Source organism: Sorex araneus, chromosome 2, assembly GCF_027595985.1.
Source record: "Sorex araneus isolate mSorAra2 chromosome 2, mSorAra2.pri, whole genome shotgun sequence".
NCBI lineage: Eukaryota > Metazoa > Chordata > Mammalia > Eulipotyphla > Soricidae > Sorex > Sorex araneus.
This window is the reverse complement of record NC_073303.1, coordinates 136,864,280-136,889,630: the sequence shown is the minus strand read 5'-3', so window position 1 is coordinate 136,889,630 and position 25,351 is coordinate 136,864,280. Positions and strand designations below refer to the sequence as shown.

The following is a 25,351-nucleotide window of genomic DNA, read 5'->3' as shown; positions in this document are numbered from 1 at the left end:
ATGCCATTTAGTAATATGACAACGAATGATTTCTTTACAATGTTTTAAATAATGTCTAGTGCCTAATTTCAAATATGTCGACTTTTGCCAGCATGCTTCTCCACTCTCAGGCCTGCCACACCTATTCTTTTATTTCTTTTCATCTTGTCCTTAAGAGTTGTTACTGTCCAAAACAGTAAAAAAAAAGTCTCACAATGGAGATGTTACTGGTGCCCGCTTGAGCAAATCGATGAACAATGGGGAAGACATTGCTACAGTGCTACCTTGTCCTTAAGAGTTGAGTGGGTAGCAGGTTTTGTTCTGTGATATGATGTATTGGTAACTGTCTTTCCTTGTGGTAATCAGATATCACACTGGATGTGTCGTTTCACCAAGGACTGCCATTAATTCACACTGATCTCATAAGAGTAGAAGATACTGAACTAGAAGCCAAATACTGGGGTATGTATGTGGTTGAGAGAAGAAATGGCATCTATGCAAGACAAATCCCCTTCTCAGGGAGCAGATCCAAACACATGCTGCTTCCTGGTGAGTGCCTCAGGGAAAACTCCCTCAAGGCAGAGGAGGAAGTGACATTTGTTTTGTTTTGATTTCTTTTTGTTTTGTTTTTTTGGGGGGTGTCACACCCAGCTATGCTCAGGGGTTATTCCTGGCTCTGTGCTGAGGGATCACTCCTGGCTGGGCTTGGGGGACCCTATGGGATGCCTAAGATTGAACCAGGGTCGGCCACATGCAAGTACATGCCCTACCCACTATACTATCTCTCCAAACCCAGAAGTGATATCTGGGGGCATCCCAGGCTTCTGGTCCTTCCAGGGTGTCATCCAGACACCCACAGAGAGTGCTGACTCTGGCCATGCTGCCTTCTCCCTTCTGTTCCAGGAAACCTGGGTTCACTTTCCTTGGAAGCCCAAGGCTTTCCCTCTCTTGATTGATTCAGTCACTCCCTCTCCAGCTGAATTGTCTCTGAGAAACTGGAGAACTGGAGGGATGGAAATAGATGCAAGGTCTGGTTGTAGTTACATTACCGTGGTCATCTTGAGGTTGGTGAATGGGAACACCATATTTTACCGGACATAATAGGAGCTCCTTAAGCTCAGACTAAGTTTTTTATTTATTTTATTTTATTTTAGTTTTTTTTGCTTTTTGGGTCACACCTGGCGATGCACAGGGGTTACTCCTGGCTCTGCACTCAGGAATTATCCCCGGTGGTGCTCAGGGGACCATATGGGATGCTGGGAATTGAACCCGGGTTGGCCACGTGCAAGGCAAATGCCCTACCCACTGTGCTATCACTCCAGCCCCAGTTTTTTATTTTTATTTGATAGCATGAAAGTTGCACGAATCCATATACTTAAATATTATTTTGGTATATGTATATAATAGTGTTAAGACCAAATCTGTTTTAAAATCATGAACAGCGAGCATGAAAATTTGACTCTCATCCAGCTTTCTGGAAGCATTGAACAGGCAACAATGTGTTTGTGGTGAAGTCTACTGTGTAGATTTTATCTTTAATCTTAACATCAGTTGTCCTTTTCCCTGCTTTATTTGCCTCCTCCAAGTGCAGATTGTTCATTTTGTCAAAAGGATGAAAAGTGTTGCTGTCTTTATATTGCCATTTGACAAATTCACTGATATAGTTTACTCGGTATTCCTGTTCTTTGTTTAACCTAATTATCTTTATCATTTCCTCGATATTATTTCTAACCTCCATCACATCTTTGACAATTTCCCAGACCTCAACCAAGGGTATTTTTGTGGTCCAAAGAAACAGCGACATTTAATTTAGCCTGTAGTGCACTCAATTCCTGACCTTCCATTTCATCAAAGTTTGATACACTCATCCTCAATCACTGTCACTGTCATCCTGTTGCTCATTGATTTGTTCGAGTGGGCACCAGTAATGTCTCTTATTGAGAGACTTATTGTTACTGTTTTTGGCATATTCAATACACACGGGTAGCTTGCCAGGCTCTGTCGCTTGGGCTCGATAGTCTTTCCAGTAGCTTGCCGGGCTCTCAGAGAGGAGCGGAGGAATTGAACTCGGGTTGGCCGTGTGAAAGGCGAATGCCCAACCGCTGTGCTATCGCTCCAGCCCCCATCCTCAATAATAGAAGAAAATTGCTCCTTTATAATCAGATCCTGTATCCATGTTTACATGTTTTATATTGTCACCACACACTTGAAAAATTGACAATTCTGTTTTCTTTTCCAAAACCAAAAAATTCTTTGTTTTGGGAAATTGTGTGAAAAGGTTGAAAGATGCTAAAAATAAAAAGGAAGGAGTATTATCTATGTCCTCTTTTTCTCATCAACTTGTATACCTCATTAGCTTATTTATTTTATTACTGAAGTTTGTACCTCCAAGCCCTTTAAAACATCATTTTGCCTATCTCCCACCTGCCTCCTCTGGCAACCACCAATCAGTTCTCTGTATCTGTGAGTTCAGTTTCATTTTTGCAGATTGCCCATATAAGTAAAATACAGTGTTTGTCCTCCATTAGTCCTATTTCCATTAGGCTTATTTCCGGTAGTGTAATGCCATAAATTTGTTCCATGTTATCACAAAAACCAGGAATAGTCCTCTCCTGCCCTTCTCTTTGTTGTTGTGTTTACACTTTTCATGGCACTAAGGACCACAACGCACTGCCGGAGATTGAACTCCTGCATTCAAGCATGCAAGACAAGCACTCTACAACTGAGCCACATCTTAGGCCATAGAAACCCCTTCATACAGCTTAGTAATAGACTAAGTATACACACACACACGCACACAATAAACGCTATATCCTAATAGTAAATACTGCAAATAAAATTGCAGGATAACACAGTATTAGTATTTTTAAGTCCTTTCCTTACTATTTTCCATAGCTATTTCAACAATTAAAATTCCCACCAAACGTGCACAAAATATCTTTTCTCCACAAGCCCAGCAACACCTGCTGTTTCTAATATAGCTCAACAGTCATTATACTGAGATCTAGAGGATCATGGCTTTGATTATCACAGATATCTGATTTGTAATATTGAACACCTTTCCAAGTACCACCTGAATGCCTTCCGGAAAATTTTTATTTAAATCCTTAACCCATTTTTCTACCAGATTGTTTTCACTAAATTGCATGAGTACTTTATTTTTAATATTAAGTTCTATAAAATTTATTACTTTTAAATATATTCTCTCATTTTGGGGTTTCCCTTTCCATTCTGATAATGGTTTCTTTGTAGTGAGGAATGTTTTAAGTTTGTGGTAGTCCCACTTGATTATTTTTGCTTTTGTTGTCTTTAATTTTGGTGTCCAATATAGTTGCCAAGTCCAATGTTTAAGACTTACCCTTTGTATTTTCTTTTGGTAATTTTATGGTTTCTAGTCTTACATTTGGGTTATGTGTTTATGTACTTATACATTTATGCAAACACCATATATTTTATCGCTATAATCTTGTAATATATGGTAAAATCAGTAAGCATAAGTCTTAAGATTTTTATTCTTCCTATAAAAGCTTTTGTCTCTTCAGAATCTTTAAAAGTTCTACTCAATGGACATGGAGAGTATCATGCTAAGTGAAATAAGTTAGAAAGAGAGGGACAGACATAGAATGACTACACTCATTTGTGGAATATAAAATAACATAATATGAGACTAACACCCAAGAACAATAGAGACAAGGGCCAGGAATATTGCTCCATGGTTGGAAGCCTGTCTCATGAGCTGGGGGAGAAGACAGCTGGAATAGAGAAGGGATCACTACGTTAATTATGGTTTGGTGGATAGTTTGGGTGGAAGATGTGTGCTCAAAGTAGACAAAGGATCAAACATGATGCCTCTCAGTATCTGTATTACAGACCATGATGCCCCAAAATAGAGAGAGAGTAAGATGGAAATTATCTTCCCTAGAGGCAGGGCAAGTGGTGGGATGGGGTGAGGGGTGTTACTGGGGACATTGGTGGTGGGAAATGTACACTGGTGGAGGGATGGATGTTTGATCATTGTATGACTGAAACTCAAACATGAAAGCTTTGTAACTGTATCACTCGGTGATTCAATAAAAAAATTTTTGGTAGTGGATGGGAACCCCACCATCCACTGTCTAAATACTTGCTTTTGCTCATGGCTTCCTTTGATCTCTTTGTGTAGTTTATTTACATGTGTAACTTTTTAAGTAAGGAAAAAATTAAATTTGTAGAAACTATTAAAATGAATACAATGTGAAAAAACAAGGTTCAACTCAAATTTTAGAACAATTTCAATTTTTTTGAAAATGTTATTACACTTTTATAGAAATCACACTGGACCTATAGACTACTTTATGTCGTGTGGACACTTTAACAATATTTATTGTTAAAATTCCTGAGACATTAATAACAGTTCCCTTTTTTCTCTTCAATTTCTTTCATAAATGTCTCATAATTTCTGGTATATAGATAGGATTTTTGCCTCCTGGCTTATATTTATTCTTTTTTATATTGTTTTATTTTATGTAGTTGTAAATGACATTGATATTTTTTAACCAATTTGATATTTTGGAAATATCTAATATTTTGGAATTACCTGATATTTGATATTTTGGAAATCTCTCTTGGATATTATGAAAATATGACCTATTTTAGATGTGGCCTCACTGTTAAAATAAGCACTTTATAATAAAGAACAACTCACATGCAACTTTAGATATTACCAACTTCAGTGCAGAATGCTGAGATCCTCTCTTTTCATGGCATCATAAAATATACACAGTAAATGAAACTGAAATAAAACAACTTTAACTTTTTTCACAGTCTGGATAGACCCTTTCTGAGTACAGTTTTCAATGGCATTAATGATGACTTCAGCGACCTTGGCTGGGTCTTTATTGGCTCGTCCTGTGAGGCACATAATAGAAAAGAAAGACCCAGCTGGAGAGAGCTGGAAAATGAATTTGAGGTTTTATTATAGAAAAAGATATAATCCCCAACATTCTCATCTTGATGGTCTTTACTAACAATACATCAGGAAATACATCAGTCTTAGATGCAACATCAAATTCTGTCACAGGATGGCAGGATACCCAGAACCTAACAACAAAGAATCGTTAAGTCTAGCCTTTGGTACATGGTGTTCACATCTGCTCTGTGCAATGGATCTTGGATAACTGTATTCCTTTGAGTTGAGGATAATGGGTAATATAAGTGAACCTGCAGAAAACCCAGATATGTGGGATTTGTGATTGAAAACTCCGGGTTCAACAGAACCAGCCGGCAACTTGGCAGTCATGCCCACCAGACACCTCTGATTGGCGACAGATAATTTCATCAATGGCAGTAATCCAGAGACTCATTTTCCTCTCTCGGAAGAGAGCATAAAATGACTTGCTATATTCATGCTGCCAGACTCCGCACCAGGCTGTTCCATTTGGAGCACCCCGGAGAGGGGCAGGTGAGGCCCCCTCCCCTCCCCAAGGGACCCAGCCACAGCAGCTGAAAACCTCTAGAACTCAACCACCATGATGTTCACAGCAGCTCTCCACATGCTTGGGCCAGGCCCAAGAGTAAATCTATTCATAAACATCTCATACTTCACACCACTCATACTCCAAGAGTGCACCACATTTGATGGGGTTTAAAGTATAAGGCAGCCAACCTTAGAGGTAAATATATATATATATATTTATAAGAATTTTATTTATTGAATCACCATGTGGAAAATTACAATGCTTTCAGGCTTAAGTCTCAGTTATACAATGCTGAAACAACCATCCCTTCACCAGTGCCCACATACCACCACCAAAAAAAAAAACAAACCACACAGTACACCTCCTATCCCCCGCGCCCCCCCACCCCCCGCCTAGTAACTGATAAGTTTCACTTTACTTTCTGTTTACTTTGGTTACATTCAATATTTCAACTCAAACCTCACTATTATTGTTAGGAGCACCCCACTAGAGTCAGACCTGTTGTGAAGAGAAATGAGGTTGCATGGCTGCAGTAGCGGCCGTGCGGTTTTGGATTTCTGTACTTTAACAACTAAGTCCAGGGAGATTTCTTCCAGATATTGGATCATTGCAAGTTTGTAAACCCCATTTGTGGTCGTCATAATATGGTGGTCACCATGCCCTTCATCCCCGGAAAGGAAGAGGCGAGAGAGAGAGAGAGAGAGAGAGAGAGAGAGAGAGAGAGAGAGAGAGAGAGAGAGAGAGAGAGAGAGAGAAATACCTTTCCCCTCCTGGGTGGACAGGGGGCCGCGGCTTAGTTCTCAGGCTGGAGACATTCTGCAAGGAGCTGCCCATGCCAAAAGTAGTTTAGCTGGGTCTGGATTCACTCTCGTGCAGCTGCGGAGAGGCCGCACACACGTGCGGCCCCCGGGATCACCGGCCCTTGCGTTTTTAATCGAATCTTGGCTTTTATTAGACAACAAATTCAGCAATTAGAAGCCAAGCCTATACAGGTTCACTATCATCGGCTTGATTTGCAGGACACTGACACCTATGTTCAGATTCATATCTCATCTTCCCCCAGTTCTTTGCCTTGAGGATACCGGGCTCCCAAGGACTTATTCTTGTGGATCAGGTTGCCAGGAAAAGCACTGCAAGGGAGGGCTGATACCCGGGCCCGGCTTCCTATGAGGTATTCCGGTATAGCTTAGAGGTTACTCCAAGACCAGGGACTGATGGGGCCTATAAGGAGCCCCCTGCATAGACCCGATCATCCTTTCCATCCTCTCCCTGCAAAAATGGAGTCTTTGTGTCACAAGGGATACTGGACAATGCCTCCCCTGACTGCATTTAATTTAAAACAAAACAGGGGGAGATGTAGGGAGCCATTTTACAAGCATGGCTCTTAAATTCTAGTAAAGCAGAGGCTTGCTTAAATTTCCTGTAATAAGGTTGCCACTACTGACCTTACTGACATTACTGTTTCGCCATTGTCTTCACGAGCTGATGAACATGCCTGATGTGATAAATAGACATGTCACAATCTGTAATTTACTACTGTTTGTATGGGGGTCTGGACACGTATACCATACCACTCTCTCCTTGCAGAAAACTATAAACGCTGTAACTGCCAGTAGAATAAAGCTTCCTCTTTCTTGCTGCTTTCTGGCTCTGCGTCTGTTCATTCGACTGCGTCCCTTTCTCAGCCCCACGAAGGGTCCTTCCTGCTGGACAGGAAGGGACCCCCACACTCCCCATCCCAAGCAGAGCTCCCAGCGGCCAAGACCACCGGAACCTAGCCACAGCCATGTTCAAGGCCCCTCTCCACACGTTCGTACAAGCCTCATGCATGAAGGTACCGGTAGAGGAATCCAGGTGTGTGTAATCCCATCAACAGACAACATCCAGAGACTTAAAACCAACTCCAGAAAAGCGGCCATGTGATATCTTATAACCTACTTCTCCCTCTGGGAGAAACTGGCAAGCTACTGAGAGTTTCCTGCCCACATGGGACAGCCTTGCAAGCTTCCCATGGTGTATTCATATGCTAAAGCCAGTAACAAGCTGGATCTCATTCCCCTGACCCTGAAAGAGCCTCCAATGTGGCATGGTTGGGAAGGCCGAGTGGATAGAGGCTTCTGAAATCTCAGGGATAGGATGAGTGGAGAGGTTACTGAGCCCGCTCGAGAAATCAATGACCAACGGGATTTCGTGATTCGTGATGTGTATAACTCATATCTCATAAAGTAATTATGATTTATTGCAAATAAGGCACATGTTGTTTACATGGTCACTGATCCATATCACCCTGTACAACCAATGCAAGTCATATGAGGCGGACTGATAGCACAGCAGGTAGGGCATTTGCCTTGCATGTGGCCGACCCGGGTTCGATTACTTCGTCCTTCTCGAAGAGCCCAGCAAACAACCGAGAGTATACCGCCCGCATGGCAGAGGCTTGCTAGCTACTTGTGGTGTATTCTATATGCCAAAAACAGTAACAACAAATCTCACAATGGATATGTTACTGGTGCACACTTGAGCAAATAGATAAACAACAGGACAACAGTGCTACAATGCTACTTTTTATCCAGGAATTAATCTAGCACATTGGTCAACTAAGTGGGTCATGTGTTTTTTTTTGATTTGGTAATTGCTTAGAGCTAAGTAAGGTTAAGTTTGTTGGCTTCTTTACGTCACTGCGCCTCCCCGCATGGCTCCCTAATACGACCCCTGTCTCCAGGTAATCGGACCACTCCCGAAACCTGCCTCCCGGGTCCCAGCCGGTGCTCACGTGGCCAGTCCAGCCTGGGTCGTCCAGCATCCACCCAGCCCTGCCTCTCATCACCGTGCCTCCCCACCTGGCTCCCTAATACCACCCCTGTCTCCAGGTAATCCCAAGAGGATACTGGGGGCATGGCCTGTATCTCAGGGGGCGTGATCTCAAAAGGGGCGCAGTTATTATATTTTGCTTTACATAATAGATGTAGTCTGTTTTTTGAAAATCACCCTAGCCATCTCAATCAGTCTATGGAAAATAGCCCATTAGCTTATTCTAACTTCACAAAAACTATCAGTGAATAATAGAAGCTGTGCAAAACCTTCGTAAAGAGAACATAGCCTTAAGCCTTCACTACAGGCCCCACATCAATCAGGAAGAGCGACTGAGAGTAAGGTAGAACTCTAGAATAGGAACAAGGCTGCCATCAGCAATAGCACAACCAGAGCCCCCCTCCTCCCACGGCAAGAGGGAATAGGAATAGACAACTACAAGGTTCCAACTCTATACTTCCATAACAATATGAAGAAACAGCGAAAATCCCCTCCACGAAGAGAGGAAGAAGAAAAGATTCCAGAAACCTCAACAGGGACTACTCATATCTACGACCTCTCAGATAAAGAATTCAGGGAAGAAATCTGGAGGAGAGTCAATGTACTCAAAGCAACCATGGAACAGACATCCAATGAATTAAGGGAGGATATAAATGAAGCATTGGAACGGTCCACCAAAAAATTGCAGGAAGAAATGAGAGCAGAAAATTCAAAGCTAAGAACAGAAGTCACACAAACAAAGGAATTGGTAGATGAATTAAGAATCTCAGTAGGTGCCCTCAACAGTAGAATGGCTACAGCCGAAGACAGAATCAGTGAGCTTGAAGATAAGCTGCAGAAAGATTACAGGCAACAACAAATAATGGCAAAGGACCTCAAAATGGCTCTAGAGCGAATCAGAGTTCTTGGGGATGACTTCAAGAGGAACAACATAAGAATCATTGGAGTACCAGAAGCACAGGGAAGTAACCCCAATGAAAAAAAACACAGTGAAAGACATCATTGCTAAGAAATTCCCAGAGCTGAAGAAAGCAGGCATCTAGATCCAAGGAGTCCGAAGAGTACCAACAAAAAGAGACCTGAAAAAAAGACTCCAAGGCATATCATAGTCAGAATGACGGATGCTGTGGATAGAGACACAATTCTGCAAGCAGCAAGGTCAAAGAAGAAAACCACATACAAAGGAGCACCCCTCAGATTTAAAGCAGACCTATCAGAGGAAACCCTCCAAGCCCAAAGACAATAGTGGGACATAGTGAAAAAATTCAACGAAATGAATGCCTAACCAAGAATACTTTATCCGGCTAAACTCTCACTCAAACTGGAAGGAAACATACACTATTTCTTGAATAAACAACAGCTCAGGAACTTTATAGACTCAAAATCAAACTTAAAAGAAGGACTTAAGGGGTTATTGTAAGACAAGGAAGAACCCCATAAGAACAAAAAACCCCATAGAAAGATGACACAAAACCCCATCACAATAATCTCTCTCAATGTCAATGGCCTAAATGCACCTATTAAGAGACACAGAGTGGCAAAATGGATCCGAAAACTAAACTCAACATTCTGCTGCCTGCAAGAAACACACCGGAACAGTCAGAGCAAACACAGACTCAAAGTCAAAGGATGAAAAACAATCCTGAAGGCAAACAACTCCCTCAAAAAAGCTGAAGTGGCTATACTAGTACCCGAAAACATAGATTTCAGGTTGAAAAAGATTAGAAGGGACAGTGAATGTCATTTTCTATTTATCAAGGGATATGTACAACAGGAGAAAATCACACTCTTAAATGTATACTCACTTAATGAATGACCAGCTAAATACTTAAAACAACTCCTAACAGACTTTAATGAGGACATCACCAACAGCACAATAGTAGTCAGAGACTTCAACACCGCCTTATCACCTCTGGATAGATCGACAAGAACAAAACTCAGCAAGGAAACACTGACTCTGAAAGAAGAAATTGAAGAGAGAGGCCTAATAGACCTATACAGGGCTTTACATCCCCCAAAGAAAGAATACACATTCTTTTTCAGTGCACATGGAACATTTCCCAAAATAGACCATGTACTGGGCTAAAAACATATATCAATAGAATCAGAAAAATAGAAATTGTATCAACCATCTTTTCAGATCACGATGCGCTAAAGATAGAAGCTAATCACACACAGACACGAAGAATCAAATCAAACACCTGGAAATTAAACAACTCAATGTTGAAAAATGAGGGGGTCAGGAAGGAAATCAAGGAAGAAATCAACAGATACCTGGAAATAAATGAGAATGAAGACACGAGCTACCAAAACCTATGGGATGCAGCTAAAGCCATGTTCAGGGGAAAATTTAGAGCTCTGCAAGCATTCCTTAGGAAGGAAGAAAGGGCCTACATAGATAGCTTGACTTCATAGTTCAAGATCTTAGAAAAGGACCAGAAACAGTAACCCATACCAGACCAAGGAAAGAAATAATAAAAATTAGAGAAGAAATTAACGACATGGAAGCTCAGAAAACAATCTGAAAGGTCAATGAAACCAAGAGCTGGTTCTTCAAGAAAATAAACAAGATTGATAAACCAATAGCAAGACTCACAAAGAAATAGTGAGAAAACCCTAATAAACTGAATTAGAAATGAAAAGAGGGACATCACATCAGAAACCAATGAGATTCAAAAGATCATCAGTGACTACTTTAAAGGTATGTATAACACAAAACAAGAGAACCTAAAAGAAATGGATGAATTGCTTGATTCCTACAATCTCCCAAGACTGAAGCAAGAAGACCTGGAATACTTGAATAGACCCATTAATATCAAGGAAGTTGAAACTGTAATCAAAAGTCTCCAAAACACAAAAGCCCAGGTCCATATGGATTCACTGGTGAATTCTTCGAAATATTTAAAGAGGACCTGTTTCCAGTTCTCTTCAAGCTTTTTCAAAAACTTGCAAAAGCAGGAACTCTCCCAAACAGTTTCTAGGAGGCACATATCTCCCTAATACCAAAAGCAAACAAAGACACCACTAAGAAAGAAAATTATAGACCAATATCCCTGATGAACGCCAATGTAAAGATCCTCAACAAAATATTAGCAAATAGAATCCAACAACTCATCAAAAAGACCATGACCAAGTGCGATTCATCCCGGGGATGCAAGGATGGTTTAAAATTTGGAAATCAATCAACATAATCCATCATATCAACAAAAGTAAAGATAAAAACCATTTGATCATATCAATAGATACAGAGAAAGCATTTGACAAGATCCAACATCCATTCATGATGAAAACTCTCACCAAAACGGATTTTGGAGGAACTTTCCTCAAGATAGTTAAAGCTATCTACCACAAACCCATGGCAAGCATTATCCTCAACGGGGAAAAACTAAGGGCCTTTCGTCTAAGATCAGGGACAAGACAAGGATGCCTACTCTCACCACTTCTATTCAACATAGTACTGGAAGTACTTGCAATAGCTGTTAGGCAAGAAAAAGACATTAAGGGCATCCAGATAGGAAAGGAAGAAATAAAACTCTCACTATTCGCAGACAATATGATAATATATCTAGAGAAGCCTAAAACCTCTACTAAGAAACTCTTAGGAACAATAGCCTTGTACAGTAAAGTTGCAGGCAATATAACCAATAGCCAAAAATCCATGGCCTTCCTATATGCAAACAATGAGACAGAGGAAAAGAACATTAAAAACGCAATCCCATTCACAATTGTGCCCCAGAAAATCAAGTACCTCGAAGTTAGTTTAACTAAGGAAGTAAAGGATCTCTACAAAGAAAATTATAAAACGCTAGTCCATGAAATAAAAGAGGACCTCAGAAAATGGAAACATATCCCCTGCTCATGGATATGGAGAATCAACATTGTCAAAATGGCAATAATCCCCAAAGCATTATACAGATTAAATGCGATCCATATAAAGATACCCATGAATTTCTTCAAAGAAATGCATCAAGCTATCCTGAAATTCATATGGAACAACAAACGCCCATGGATAGCTAAAACAATTCTCAGGAAAACGATGATGTGAGGCATCACCCTCCCCATCTTAAACTTTTCTACAAAGTGGTAACAATTAAAACAGCATGATACTGGAACATAGGCAGAGCTGCAGACCAATGGAACAGGGTGGAATATCCCTACACACAACCCCAAAGGCATGATCATCTAATCTTTGATAAGGGAGCAAGAAATGTGAAGTGGAGCAAGGAAAGCCTCTTTAACAAGTGGTGCTGGCATAACTGGACAAACACATGCAAAAGAATGGGTTTAGACTTCAACCTGACACCATGCACAAAAATCAGATCAAAATGGATTAAAGACCTCAACATCAGACCACAATTCATAAGGTACATTGAAGACAGAGTCGACAAAACCCTCCATGATATTGAAGCTAAAGATATCTTCAAAGATGACATGCAACTGATCAACAAATGGAAACAGAGACAAACAAATGGGACTATATTAAACTAAGAAGTTTCCCCTTTCGCCGCTGCTGCCGCTCGAGCATGATTGAAGAGCCCAAAAGAGCTACTTTGGACACCAGCAGCCCACTGAAATACTTCCAGAATGTGAACTGAGAGTTTACGCCAGGCTGTGACAGCGGGGGCCGGATATTTCTCTTTTTTAAAAAATCTCTCTCTCTCAACCCCTCCCTCCTAGGTACAGCACAGCTTTCACCGCTTTTTGAGCACAAAATGGAGACACTGAACCAGCTGTGGCGGGACGCACGGGAGATCCCAGGGGGCAGGGGGGTACCGGCCCCCACCCACCACCGATACTTAAACCCAGTGGACCCACGTGCGTGCCCCTTTTGCCACTGCTGCCGCTTGAGCATGATTGAAGAGCCCAAAAGAGCTACTTTGGACACCAGCAGCCCACTGAAATACTTCCAGAATGTGAACTGAGAGTTTACGCCAGGCTGCGACAGCGGGGGCCGGGTATCTCTCTCTAGGTTTTTCCATCTTATGAGCACCATAAAAGGGTAAAAGTTTGCAGTGATGTAATTTCTGGCAGAATTTTCCCTGGACTTTATTTATTTATTTATTTATTTTTTGCTTTTTGGGTCACACCCAGCGATGCTCAGGGGTTACTCCTGGCTTTGCACTCACGAATTACTCCTGGTGATGCTTGGGGGACCATATGGGATGCCGGGGATCGAACCCGGGTCGGCCGCGTGCAAGGCAAACGCCCTACCCGCTGTGCTAGCTCCAGCCCCTTCCCTGGACTTTATACAGAAACCCAAAACCGCATGGCTGCTGCTGTGGCCGCGCAACCTAATGTCATCTAATCATCAGCAATATGATTTGGTTCCTTTTTAATGGGTCGGACTTTGGGGGGAAAATCCTAACAAGAATAGTAAGTCTTTTGTTGAAATATTGAAGGCAATCAAAGTGGTAGCCATCTCTCTAGACTGAACTAAGCCATAACCCCACGCTGGCTGAGGAGAAGAAATATCCTTCTTTCTCGGGAAGAAATGCGGCGTGGCATTAGCCATAGTATGATGTCCATTAAGCAGACACAAACATGGTGGCGTGGGAACAGGATATAAGGAAAAAAAATTATTTTGTACATGGAACAGCGGGACGCTGGTGGAGTCTCGAGCCGGGGCCGATACCAGTGCACTACTTTTGGTTCCAGAAACTGCTTGCAGACATGCTGCTAGACTATCAACTAAGCCATAAGCCCACGCTGGCTGATGATGGGAAATAACCATCTTTATTGGTTTTTTCCCTTTGTCAGGCAGTGTGGCGCCAATTATACTATGAGGATTACTAAGCAGGCATGAACTCGGTGGTGCAGGAAGAGGGGGGGGGGAAAGAAAAGTTATGTAGCAAACAGCGGGACTTAATATCTCTACATTCTCAGCAATGGAAAACTAACTATCAAATGCTTCCTTGGCAGTAGGACTGTCTTTTTTTGGGGGGGAAACTCCAGCAACAATAGTGAATTATGTGTTGAAACATTGAATGTAATGAAGATAAAGCGTAAGTGAAGTGAAACTTATCACTTACAAGGGCTGGGACTGGGGGGGTGGGAGAGGGCGGGAGGTATACTGGGGTGGTTGGTGATGGAATATGGGCATTGGTGAAGGGAAGGGTGTTTGAGTATTGTATAACTGACATAACCCTGAGAACTATGTAACCTTCCACATGGTGATTCAATTAAATAAAAAATAAAAAATAAATAAAACAAAAATAAACTAAGAAGTTTCTGCACCGCAAAAGATACAGTGACCAGAATACAAATACAATCTACAGAATGGGAAAGGATATTCACCCAATATCCATCAGATTAGGGGTTGATATCAAGGGTATATAAGGCACTGGTTGAACTCTACAAGAAGAAAACATCCAACCCCATTGAAAATGGGGTGAAGAAATGAACAGAAACTTTCCCAAAGAAGAGATACGACAGAAAGCACATGAAAAAATGATCTTCATTACTAATTATCAGGGAGATGCAAACCAAAACAACTATGAGATACCACCTCACACCACAGAAAATGGCACACATCCAAAAAAACAAAAGCAACCGCTGTTGGAGGGGATGTGGAGAGAAAGAGACCCTTTTACACTGTTGGTGGGAATGCCGACTTTTTCAGCCCTTTTGGAAAACATTATGGATGTTCAATTAGAAATTGAGCTCCCATTTCACCCAGCAATACCACTTCTGGGAATATATCCTGGAGAAGCAAAAAAGTATAGTCGAAATGACATCTGCACTTATATATTCATCACAGCACTGTTTACAATAGCCAGAACCTGGAAAAAACCCGAGTGCCAAGAACGGATGACTGGTTAAAGAAACTTTGGTACATCTGTACAGTGGAATACTATGCAGCTTTTAGAAAAGATGAATTCATAAATTTTGCATATAAGTGGATCAACATGGAAAGTATCATGGTAAGTGAAATGATTCAGAAAGAGAGAGACGGACATAGAAAGATTGCGCTCATCTGTGGAATATAAAATAACAGAGTAGGAGACTAACACCCAAGAATAGTAAAAATAAGTACCAGAAGGCTGGCTCCATGGCTTGGAAGCTGGCCTCACATGCTGGGGGAATAGGCAGTTCAGATAGAGTAGGGAATATCAAGTAAACTGTGGTTGGAGGAGAGATGCATGCTGAAAGTAGACTATAGATTGAACACGATGGCCACTCAATACCTCTATTACAGACCACAACACTCAAAAGGAGAGAGAACAAAAGGGAATGCCCTGCCACAGAGGTGGGAGCAGGGGATGGGGGATAGGATTAAGGGGTAGGAGGAATACTGGGTTCACTGGTGGTGGAGAATGGACACTGGTGGGGGGATGGGTGCTTGAACATTATATGAGGGAAATACAAGTACGAAAATGTGTAAATCTGTTACTGTACTCTCATGGTGATTCACTAATTAAAAAATGAAAAGAAAAGTTTGTTGGCTTCTATACAATATCCTTTTTAAATATCCTTTTGGAGATCCTCATAGAGTGGAGCTAATCTGGAACACTTCTGCATATGCAATAGCACTGGCATTTGAATTCATGGTCTTATACTTGCTTGGGAAGTGCTTTGAGTCAAGATCTCAAGAACGTTAAAACACTAATTTGTAAAAGTTGAATGCATATCTATGTTCATTATACCACTACTTATTATAGCCAAGATATGGAAACTACCCAGGTGACTAATGCTATGTGAGTGAATGAAGAAGATGTGGTATATAACACAATGGAATATTACTCAGATGTAAGAAAAAGATGAAGTTTTGCACTTTGATGCATTTTGAATGGCCCTAGAGGATACTACATTAGGTGAAGTAAATCAAAAGGAGAAAGTATACTGAATACTAAGTAAATGTACCATGGGGAGTAACTCCCAAACAACACACTGGGAGAAGCCCCTGAGCACTGCAATGTATAATCTAGAACAAAAAGCAAACAACAATGCTTGTTTGTAAGGGAATCCTGTATATTAAGAAATGAGGGATATGACAACTTCACATGATATTGGGTCTTAGAGACTTATTTTAAAGTGTTATAAAAATATTCATAAGATTTTGGAAATATGGATATTGGCTTTAAAATTAATGAGATACATAAAAGAGTTTTTGTAAATTTATTTATGTATCTATTAAATACATAAATTGCTATTAACAATGTTATTAGGCTTACTTATTTACCTGTTTTGGAGCCACACTAGGGGTGCTCAGAGCATACTCTTGGCTCTCTGCTCAGGGATCAATCCTTGCAGTGCTCAAGAGACTATATTCAATGCAGGGAATCCAAATTGAGTGATCAATGTGCAAGTCAAGTACCTTATTCCCTATACTATTTCCCTGGCCTTGTGTTAGGCTTATTTTTAAAATAATCATCTTACCTAAAATTACTTACTAGAATAAATTTTATTTAACATACTAAAATGTGGGGTCCTGTCCTGACCAGCAGGGAGGACCCTTTGTGGGACTGAGAAGGGGATGCAGCTGAATGAACAGATGCAGACGCAGAGCCAGAAAGCAGCAAGGAGAAAGAGAGTTTATTCTACTAGTGGCTACTACTTATGCCTTTCTGCTGGGAGGAAATGGTGTCTGGACGCACATACAAATTCAGATTGACATGTCCTTTTGTTACAGGCATAGGCTATTGAGAAACAAATGGTGACCATAGTGGCTACAAGCCTCTGTTAGAATCAGAGAGCCAGGCTGTCTGACTAGGAGATAAGAGCCAGGCTTGTAAAGCGGCTCTCTACACTAAAACGTATGTCTTGGTTTTTCTTTGAAACCATGTTAAAAAAAAGAAAATTAGTAGAGATAGCATTAAAACACATTGGGCAGAGGAAGAAATTCATGCTCTGTAAGGGCTGCCATGGCAGATCTTTGACATTTTCTTAAGAAGCTGAATATTCTCTGGGATCTTCTCAGAGTGGAGGCAGGCAGGGTCCCCTTTCCCCTGTACTTCTGGAAGCCCAACAGCCATGCCCACCTCCCACAGCCATAGCCGCCACCATGTTAACTCACCCACAGGCTCTGCTTTTCAGATTCTTGGACTAAATCTCTGAGGATAGGCAAGACAAGCAGCTGAAATTATGGACACACTGGATCCCCCAGCTGAAAACGCTGAGGTGCCCTTGGAGGGGGTGTGGGGTGGGGAGGGGAATGCTGGACGCCCAAGTCCCTGCCCTGCTGAAGCCCTGGAAGCTGCACCCACACCCCACTGATGCTGTCATGCCAACTTCCTATAGCCTAACTCCATGCTTCACTAGGACTCTCTGCAGACTCATTTCAGTTCTACAGATCCTGAAGTTTCTGGACCACACAGCCACATACATGGCCATGTCACACCTTTAAACTTCACAGTACTGATATTCCAATAGGAGTACACCAATTACATGAAAAAGCAACATAGAAGTCAACTAAACTCAACCAAGAGAAACAATAACACAGAAGGTGTTATTACATACGACTAGTGACAAACAACTTCGTGTATTCTTAGTAAAGCCTTTACAGCCCCATAGTGAGATATAACAATTTTCACTAATTTTATTTTCTTGAATTAGTTTTGATAAGTCCTTTAGTCATAGAGTTGAACAAGAAATATAGAACAGATTACTGCGTACCTGCTAAGGGGGAATGCTTGTTGGCTAGTTGGTGAAATGGGTACAATGGTGGAGGGAAGGTCACTCGGGAGTGGGATTGGTGTTGGAATATCCAAAACTCATAACAACTGTATTATGAACAGCTTTGTAAATAATGATGTTTAAATAATTTTTTTAAAAAAGAAAATGAATACTTTTTTCTACCTTCAAAATTTTTGCTTGAATTTTCCCCATGATACACAGGTCTATATTATTCTTTTACTTTACTGGATGATAAATAAATAAGAGAAACAACCTGTTAGATATCACATTATAAAGCATATAACTTAGTTACTAAAATAAACAGAAATACGTGAAATTGTACCTGAATACTTTCATGATCACTGGAGTGCAACAGAAAATGAACCTCTTGTAAAGTTGTCACTTGATTCTTGCTAATTAAACTTGAACACTTTCGAGAGGATTAACTCAGCATAAACTCTTTTAGGAAAACCCAGATTTCCTGTTATTATTGCTGGAAATGCAATTGATCTGAAGGACAAGCTCTCAGTGATTTGCAAACATTTTTGGACTATGTCTTCCATGATCTGTAAAGCAAAAGCCCCCCTTTATACATCATGCCTACAAACGGGAGTATGAACAAAAAGCAAAACAATTAATGCTACCTGTTTCTTTTTGTTTTCAGAAGAGGTTAGGAGCCATCAGCAAGAGAAAGATAAAAGGTAGGAGGATAACATTAAAAAAAGGGAAAAGAGAGAGACCCTCCAAAAAGACTGAAACTTATTCACCAGTGAAGGAAATAAAATAATTACTAAAATACTGTCCTTATTACTTTATCTTTTCATGTCCATATTTTGCTTTTTTCACTAAGTTTATATTGAATGCATAATTGTTAAGCCCCAATCATGGTTGTGCATTGAATCAAGTAGTTATTTAAATCAAAGTAGTTTAGTCCTAGAGATTGCATTGACTAGTCTTCAAGAGATGTCAGCTAAAGCTGCAAGAGGTTGTCATAAATATGAAACCTGCTAAGAATGTGACATATTAGAGTGGAGAAACAGAGCCAACATGCATGATATGAATAGAAAGTCCAAAGAGCTACCCAATTTCTGAAGACCAGTAATCCAGGGCCCAATTGTGTGCATTTGTGCTGTTTATACAATCTGGTGCCACCACATGGAGTACGAAACAGCAGGGAAGACTATAATCTTTGGTTTGAAGAATTGTAACCACAGCCACAGTTGTGGTTTGTCTCAGTCTATCCAATTCCTCTTGAAGCTTTGGCCCAGCACTTTTCAAGATGGCATGAGAAAGGGGTCCTCTATTAAGTTTAAGATTCCAGGGAATGGAGTTGACAATAACATCAGTCTTAAAGGAAAAAAGACCAACAATTATTTTCAAACACCAACAAAATGTATTCATCGACTGGCCCATATCCAGAAGAACAAAAGCAACCAGTGTTGGTGTGGATGTGGGGAGAAAGGGACCCTCCTTCACTGCTGGTGGGAAAGTCGACTGGTTCAGCCCTTTTGTATGGATGCTTCTCAAAAACTTAGAAATTGAGCTACCATTTGACCCAGCAATACCACATCTGGGAATATATCCCTGAGAGACAAAAAAGTATAGTAGAAATGACATTTGCACTTATATGTTCATTGCAGCACTGTTTACAATAGCCAGAATCTGGATAAAACCCAAGTGCCCGAGAATAGATGACTGGTTAAAGAAACTTCGGTTTATCTACACAATGGAATACTATGCAGCTGTTAGAAAAGATGAAGTCATGAAATTTGCATATAGGTGGATCAACATGGAAAGAATCATGTTAAGTAAAATGAGTCAGAAAGAGAGGGATAGAAATGGAAATATTGCACTCATTTGTGGAATATAAAGTACAGAATGGGGGACTAACACCCAAGAACAGGAGAGATAAGTACCAGGAAGATTACTCCACAGCTTAGAAGCTGGCCTTGCATGATGGGGGAAAAGGCAGCTCAGATAGAGAAGAAACCACCAAGTAAAAGGGGCTAGGAGAGCCCATTCAGGATGGGAGATGCAGGCTGAAAGTAGACTATAGACCAAACATGATGGCCACTTAATACCTCTACTTCAAACCACAACACCCAAAAGGAGAGAGAGAGCAAAAGGTTATGCCATGCCATAGAGGTGGGGTGGGGTGCGGAAACGATGGAGTGGCGGTGGTGGGAGGGATGCTGGGAGTATTGGTGGTGGAAAATTGGCATTGGTGGAGGTATGTGCACTTGACCTCTATATGACTGAAATGCAAGCACAAAAGTTTGTAAATTTGTAACTGTACCTCACAGTGATTCACTAATAAATTTTTTCTTAAATGCATTCATCAAGAATTATTATTACCATCAAGGAAGGTAATGTAAGATAATTTAAGTTTTCAGATTCTTAAGCACCAAATGCCACAAAAATGTTACTGTATACTTATTTATGGAACAATAGAGAAGTGTGGAAAAACAATATAAAAGTGGTATGTGATGGGTTAAAGACTTCGCAGGAAGTACCTTCAATGACTGTTAAAGACCATGAGAAGTATAGTCGGAGAAATGAAAATAATAGCAGGAAGAGATGATGAAGTCATTTGGGAAGGAGATGGCTTGATATTGGCATGACAGTCTATGACCCTGAGCAGAAGCTAAGCCTGGTTTGATCTCTAGCACCCCACATAATAACCCGAGCCCCACTAGAATGATCCATGAGCATAAGCCTTGAGCATAAACCTGAACAATGCTCAGTGTTGCCCAAAAGACAAAAACAAATGTCAATGGGAGATGAAGAGAATGTGGTCAAATGATTTTCAAAGCTGCTCTTGCATGGGTCTACATCAGGTGTTTTAGTGTTATAATTTGCACATAAATGGAAAGAAAGGAATAAAAGTAATCCCTCACAATTTAGAGTTCAAGAATAATGAGGATCAGGGAGATGCAAGTCAAAACAGCAACCAAATATCACCTTACGCTACAGAGATTGGCACATATCAAAAAGAGTAAGAACAACCAGTGCTGGCACGGAATCAGGGGAAAGGGACTCTCATTCATTGCTAGTGGGAATGGAGACTGTCCAGCCATTCTGGAAAACAACATGAACATTCCTCAAAAAATACTAGTAATTGAGCTTCTATATGACCCAGCAATACCATTTCTGGGAATATAGCCCTGGGATGTCAAGACACAGAGCAGAAATGACATCTGCACCTGTATGTTCATTGCGGCACTGTTCATCATCATCATTTCGTTGATCATCGAATTCCTCGAGCAGTCTCAGTAACATCTCCATTCGTCCAAGCCCTGAGATTTTTGAAGCCTCTCTCTACTCGTCCTTCCAATGATGCCATACTGGAGGCTCTTACAGGGTCAGGGGAATGAGACTCAGCTTGTTACTGGTTTTGGCATATTAATACATCATGGGGACCTTGCGAGGCTCTCCCATGTGGGCAGGAAACTCCCAGTAGTTTGTCAGGTTCTCCCAGAGGGACAAGTAGGCTATAAGATGTCGCTTCCGGGAGCTTACTTTTAAGTCTCTGGATGCTGACCATTGAGAGGATTATACGGTGCCAGGGGCAGTCCCTGGGTGTAACCGCCTAGTTACTGGGAAATGGGAAATCTGGGCAGAGCAGGCCCAGTCCCGATCTGAGCAGTCTTGTAGGTCTCATCCCCGGGTCCCACACACCTAGGTATCTCTGCCGGTACCTACATGTGTGAGGCTCGTCCAAACGTGTGGAGAGGGGCCTTGAGCATGGCTGTGGCTAGGCTCCGGAGGTCTTCAGCTCCCGGGAGCTCTGCTCGGGGTGGGGAGGGAAGCTGGAGCCCACCTCTTCCGAGGAGGCCCCGGGGAAGACAGCCAGGCACGCAGGCAAGAGAGTTTCTGCACTGTTCTTAATATCCAGAAGTTGGGAAAAAACTCCAGTGCCCAAGAACAGATGACTGGTTGAAGAAAACTAGGATTCATTGACACAATGGAATATTATACAGCTGTTAGATAGAAATTGAAGTCATAAACTTTGCTTATAAATGGATGGAAATGGGGAGTATCATGCTGAGGAAAATAAGTCAGAAGGAGAGGGATAGATGTAGAATGGCTGCACTCATTTGTCTGATATAAAAAAAAAATCACAGTATGAGACTAACATCCAAGGACAGTAGAAACAAGAACCAGGATGAATGGTCCACACTTGGAAGCCTCTCAAGGGGTGAGGGAGAGGACAGTTGGATAGAGAAAGTACCATTATGACAATGATGGTTGGAAGGGATCTATCTGGATGGGAGATGTGTGCTGAAAGTGGAAAAGACCAAACATGATGCCTTTCAGTATCTTTTTTCCAAAAGTATATAGAGAAAAAGAGACAAAGAATAAAAGTGCCTGACATAGGGTCAGTGACAAGAGGGAGGGTAAGAAGAATATGGAGGATATTGGTGGTGAAAAATATACACTGGTGGAGAGATGAGTGTTGGAACATTGAATGACTGAAACCCAAAATCACAAAAGCTTTGTAACTGTATCTCATGGTGATTCAAAAATATGATGAGGAATAGAACTTGTCTCAGTTTAAGACCCTGAGCATTTGGGGTAATCTACTGTTCATTTGCTTTGTTCTATGATAAATAAAATCATTTTTTAATATTAAAAAGTGTTATAAATAAAAGCCTTGCAAATTTAAATCCTGTTTCTATCATTAATTAGTGATGGACTTAAATTATTCACCTCCTCTAAGTGAATTTTCTTATTTCTCTTATTTCTTCATTTCTTATCTCTTATTTCTTCATAAGGTAGATGGGAAAAATAATAAACCAAGAATCCACCACATTATTGAATGTGACCACATTGATAAGTCTTACTAACCGAAAATAAACTAGGTGAGCTACTTGTTAAAACAGCTCACTCCAAGTAAAAATCTAATATTTAATTTCTAGTATTTAAAATTGAATCACAAAAATTTTTGAACATAGTAACAAAAAGAGAAATAATCCACAAAATGGGATAATTTGCAAGTCTTATGTCTGATAAAGGGAATTATATCTGGAGAGTGAATGTAAAAATGTAAAGAAATCTTAAAATAATAAAAGGATAATTTAATTGGGCAAAAAATATGAACCAATAGATAATGGTATGTGAATATATATGTGATGTCACATGTTGTATTAGTATATGGTGATCACATACATAGATGCACTCAGTTCCCCCAGATAATTGACCAATCCTTAGTAAGTGCCTTGGTAATGTACCATTTTTCTAGGGAAGCAGTTTTACACTAGGGGACCAGAACATAGAGGTCAACTGCTCTTTCGATTCTGCCTCTGAGCTAAACTCTAACAATTATCTGGGACTGCAGTACCGTACTGGGTGTTCAGTGCTGGGGACACTCACAGTTGCATCTTGTACATCGCCTTTAACCATCAGAACCCTCAGGCCTCCTGGGGTCCACAGAATTTGTCTGTTTCCAGGATACTTCTGTAAATCAGGCAGGACAGAAGTTGGAACAATGGGCTGTTAAGCAGTACCAGGTAGGATGTGGCTAAGTGAAGTTTTCACAGTTTCAGCAAAGGCCATAACAGTTTCCTCAGCTGTGTCTACAAGACAAATCTCTTTCAAGGTGTGTCCCTCCCACTCAAAGTGGAAGTGTTCCTTGATGGCCAAGACAATGGTATCTGTACATTGGCTTAAGGGAAAGCCAAAGACAACAGAACTGTGGCAGGGATGGCGATGGAGCGGTACTTGTGGTCTTCAGCCGAACCGAGGCTTTCCTGCACAGCTCTCCTTAACGTGTACGCACACTTTTGGGTCTTGTCCTTCTCCCATCTGGGTCCGACTGCGTGGATCACGTGGTCATACAGGAGATTTCCAGCTTTGGACATGGTGGCACAACCCGGAAGGATCTTGTCCTGGCTGTTCACTATCTGGTCGCAGTCGCGTTGGAGCTCAGGGTCCATGCCTTTGGAGAGAGGAGCTGCAAGGCCCTTGCTGTTCTTGAGGTCCTCACTGGCCGTATTGTCCATCACTTCCACCAGAAACCGGGTCAAGTCGCACTGTTGCACACTCAGTGACACCCCAAGGGCCACATCTGTCCTGAGGTAGCATTTCTGGCCGTCACTGTCACCTTCCTTCTTCTCTTCATTCTCTTGAAGTTCAATAAAACAACCAAACTGCTTTTTTATCTCACTTTATAAAACCGAGCTTTTTCCTGGAAGAACTCTCTGGCTCCTGGCTTGTCAATCTGGGCACTTCTAACATAGACTGAGTCCCTGGCATGCTTGAGAAGGTTCATTCCCTCCCCACTTGGCTCTTAGGGTCAGTTAGTATAATGCTTTTTGGCTTACTCTCTGGATTAAATTGCACCTGCACATTCTTCGCCTTTAACTATTGCACAATGCTTTCTTTTCTGATTTTAAGTAATTAAAAACCAAGAAATGCTTAACTTTACTTAAACTCTCAATTATTATGTGTTTTCCCAGAAAGTCAAACAGAGAGGCGTGGAACTTGGTTAACTTGTCTCACACAGCCTGCTAGCCTGCTATGATGACCTTGACAGTTGTTTCTGAAGTAAACTCATGGATTATCACAAACTTCAAGGAAGAGCTATGTTGCTTGTGCAAACTGATGGTGAGTCCTCCCATTTCTTGTCATCAAAAACTTTTCTGTCCTCAACCACAATGCATTTATAATTGAAGGCACTCATCATTTGTTTTTCACCTTTTACTAGGAATTCAGGAAAACAGCTGGTTAAGAGAACAGTTGTAGACTGTAGCTCATAAATTGCAAAAATTTTCTGGGCGATAATAAGAGACCTAGAAAATTCCACACAGTCTACCTGTTACAAAAACTGGAAAACCTCAGGGGGAACCTGAATGTTCTTCTGGGACATGCTGAACACCTTTTCCTGGATTTCACATTTAACTTTATACACATCTGCATGGGGTTCTTTGAAGCACAGGTGCTGAGAGTTTTATCATCAATCATCTCCATCTCTGGGAACTCGATCTGGACACCCTCCAGTGTCCCACTTTGGCACAACAGATGATACTTCCCTGGAGAAATGTTCAGTTTTTCTCTCAGACTTTGCTGTTCTCTTTCAATGTTTTGAGTCAGCTTTTTATTAAGTCCTTGATTTGTGATTCAATATTTTAATTTTTGGAGAAATTTCTATATTGTTTTCCAAAGAGTGGTAACACTAATTTATAACCATCTTGTTAGAAAATATATAGAAGTTTTGTCACAAGTCTGTTGATAATATCTACTTCAGTGTAAAGATTTTTTTGTTGTTCAAAATGAAGCTAAAGATTTTTTTGTTGTTCAAAATGAAGCTTATCCATCATCATGCTATATGCGTATACAGGAGACTAATGTAATAATCATCTTTGTAGCTTACCATGTGTCACACTATTTTAAGTTAATCACCTGTTATTTTATTCATTGACTCTCCCCTTGATGAAAGAGGGACTATTGCTCTTATATTTTATACAAATAATAAAATGGAGGCTAGTAAATAT

At 40.9% G+C, this 25,351-nt stretch overlaps 1 pseudogene; it reads right to left on the bottom strand.

Annotated features, from left to right (window-relative positions):
- Positions 1-1,441: 1,441 nt before the first annotated feature.
- LOC101557788 (protein mono-ADP-ribosyltransferase PARP14-like) lies at positions 1,442-24,976 on the bottom strand (annotated as a pseudogene).
- Between the last annotated feature and the right edge of the window lie 375 nt (positions 24,977-25,351).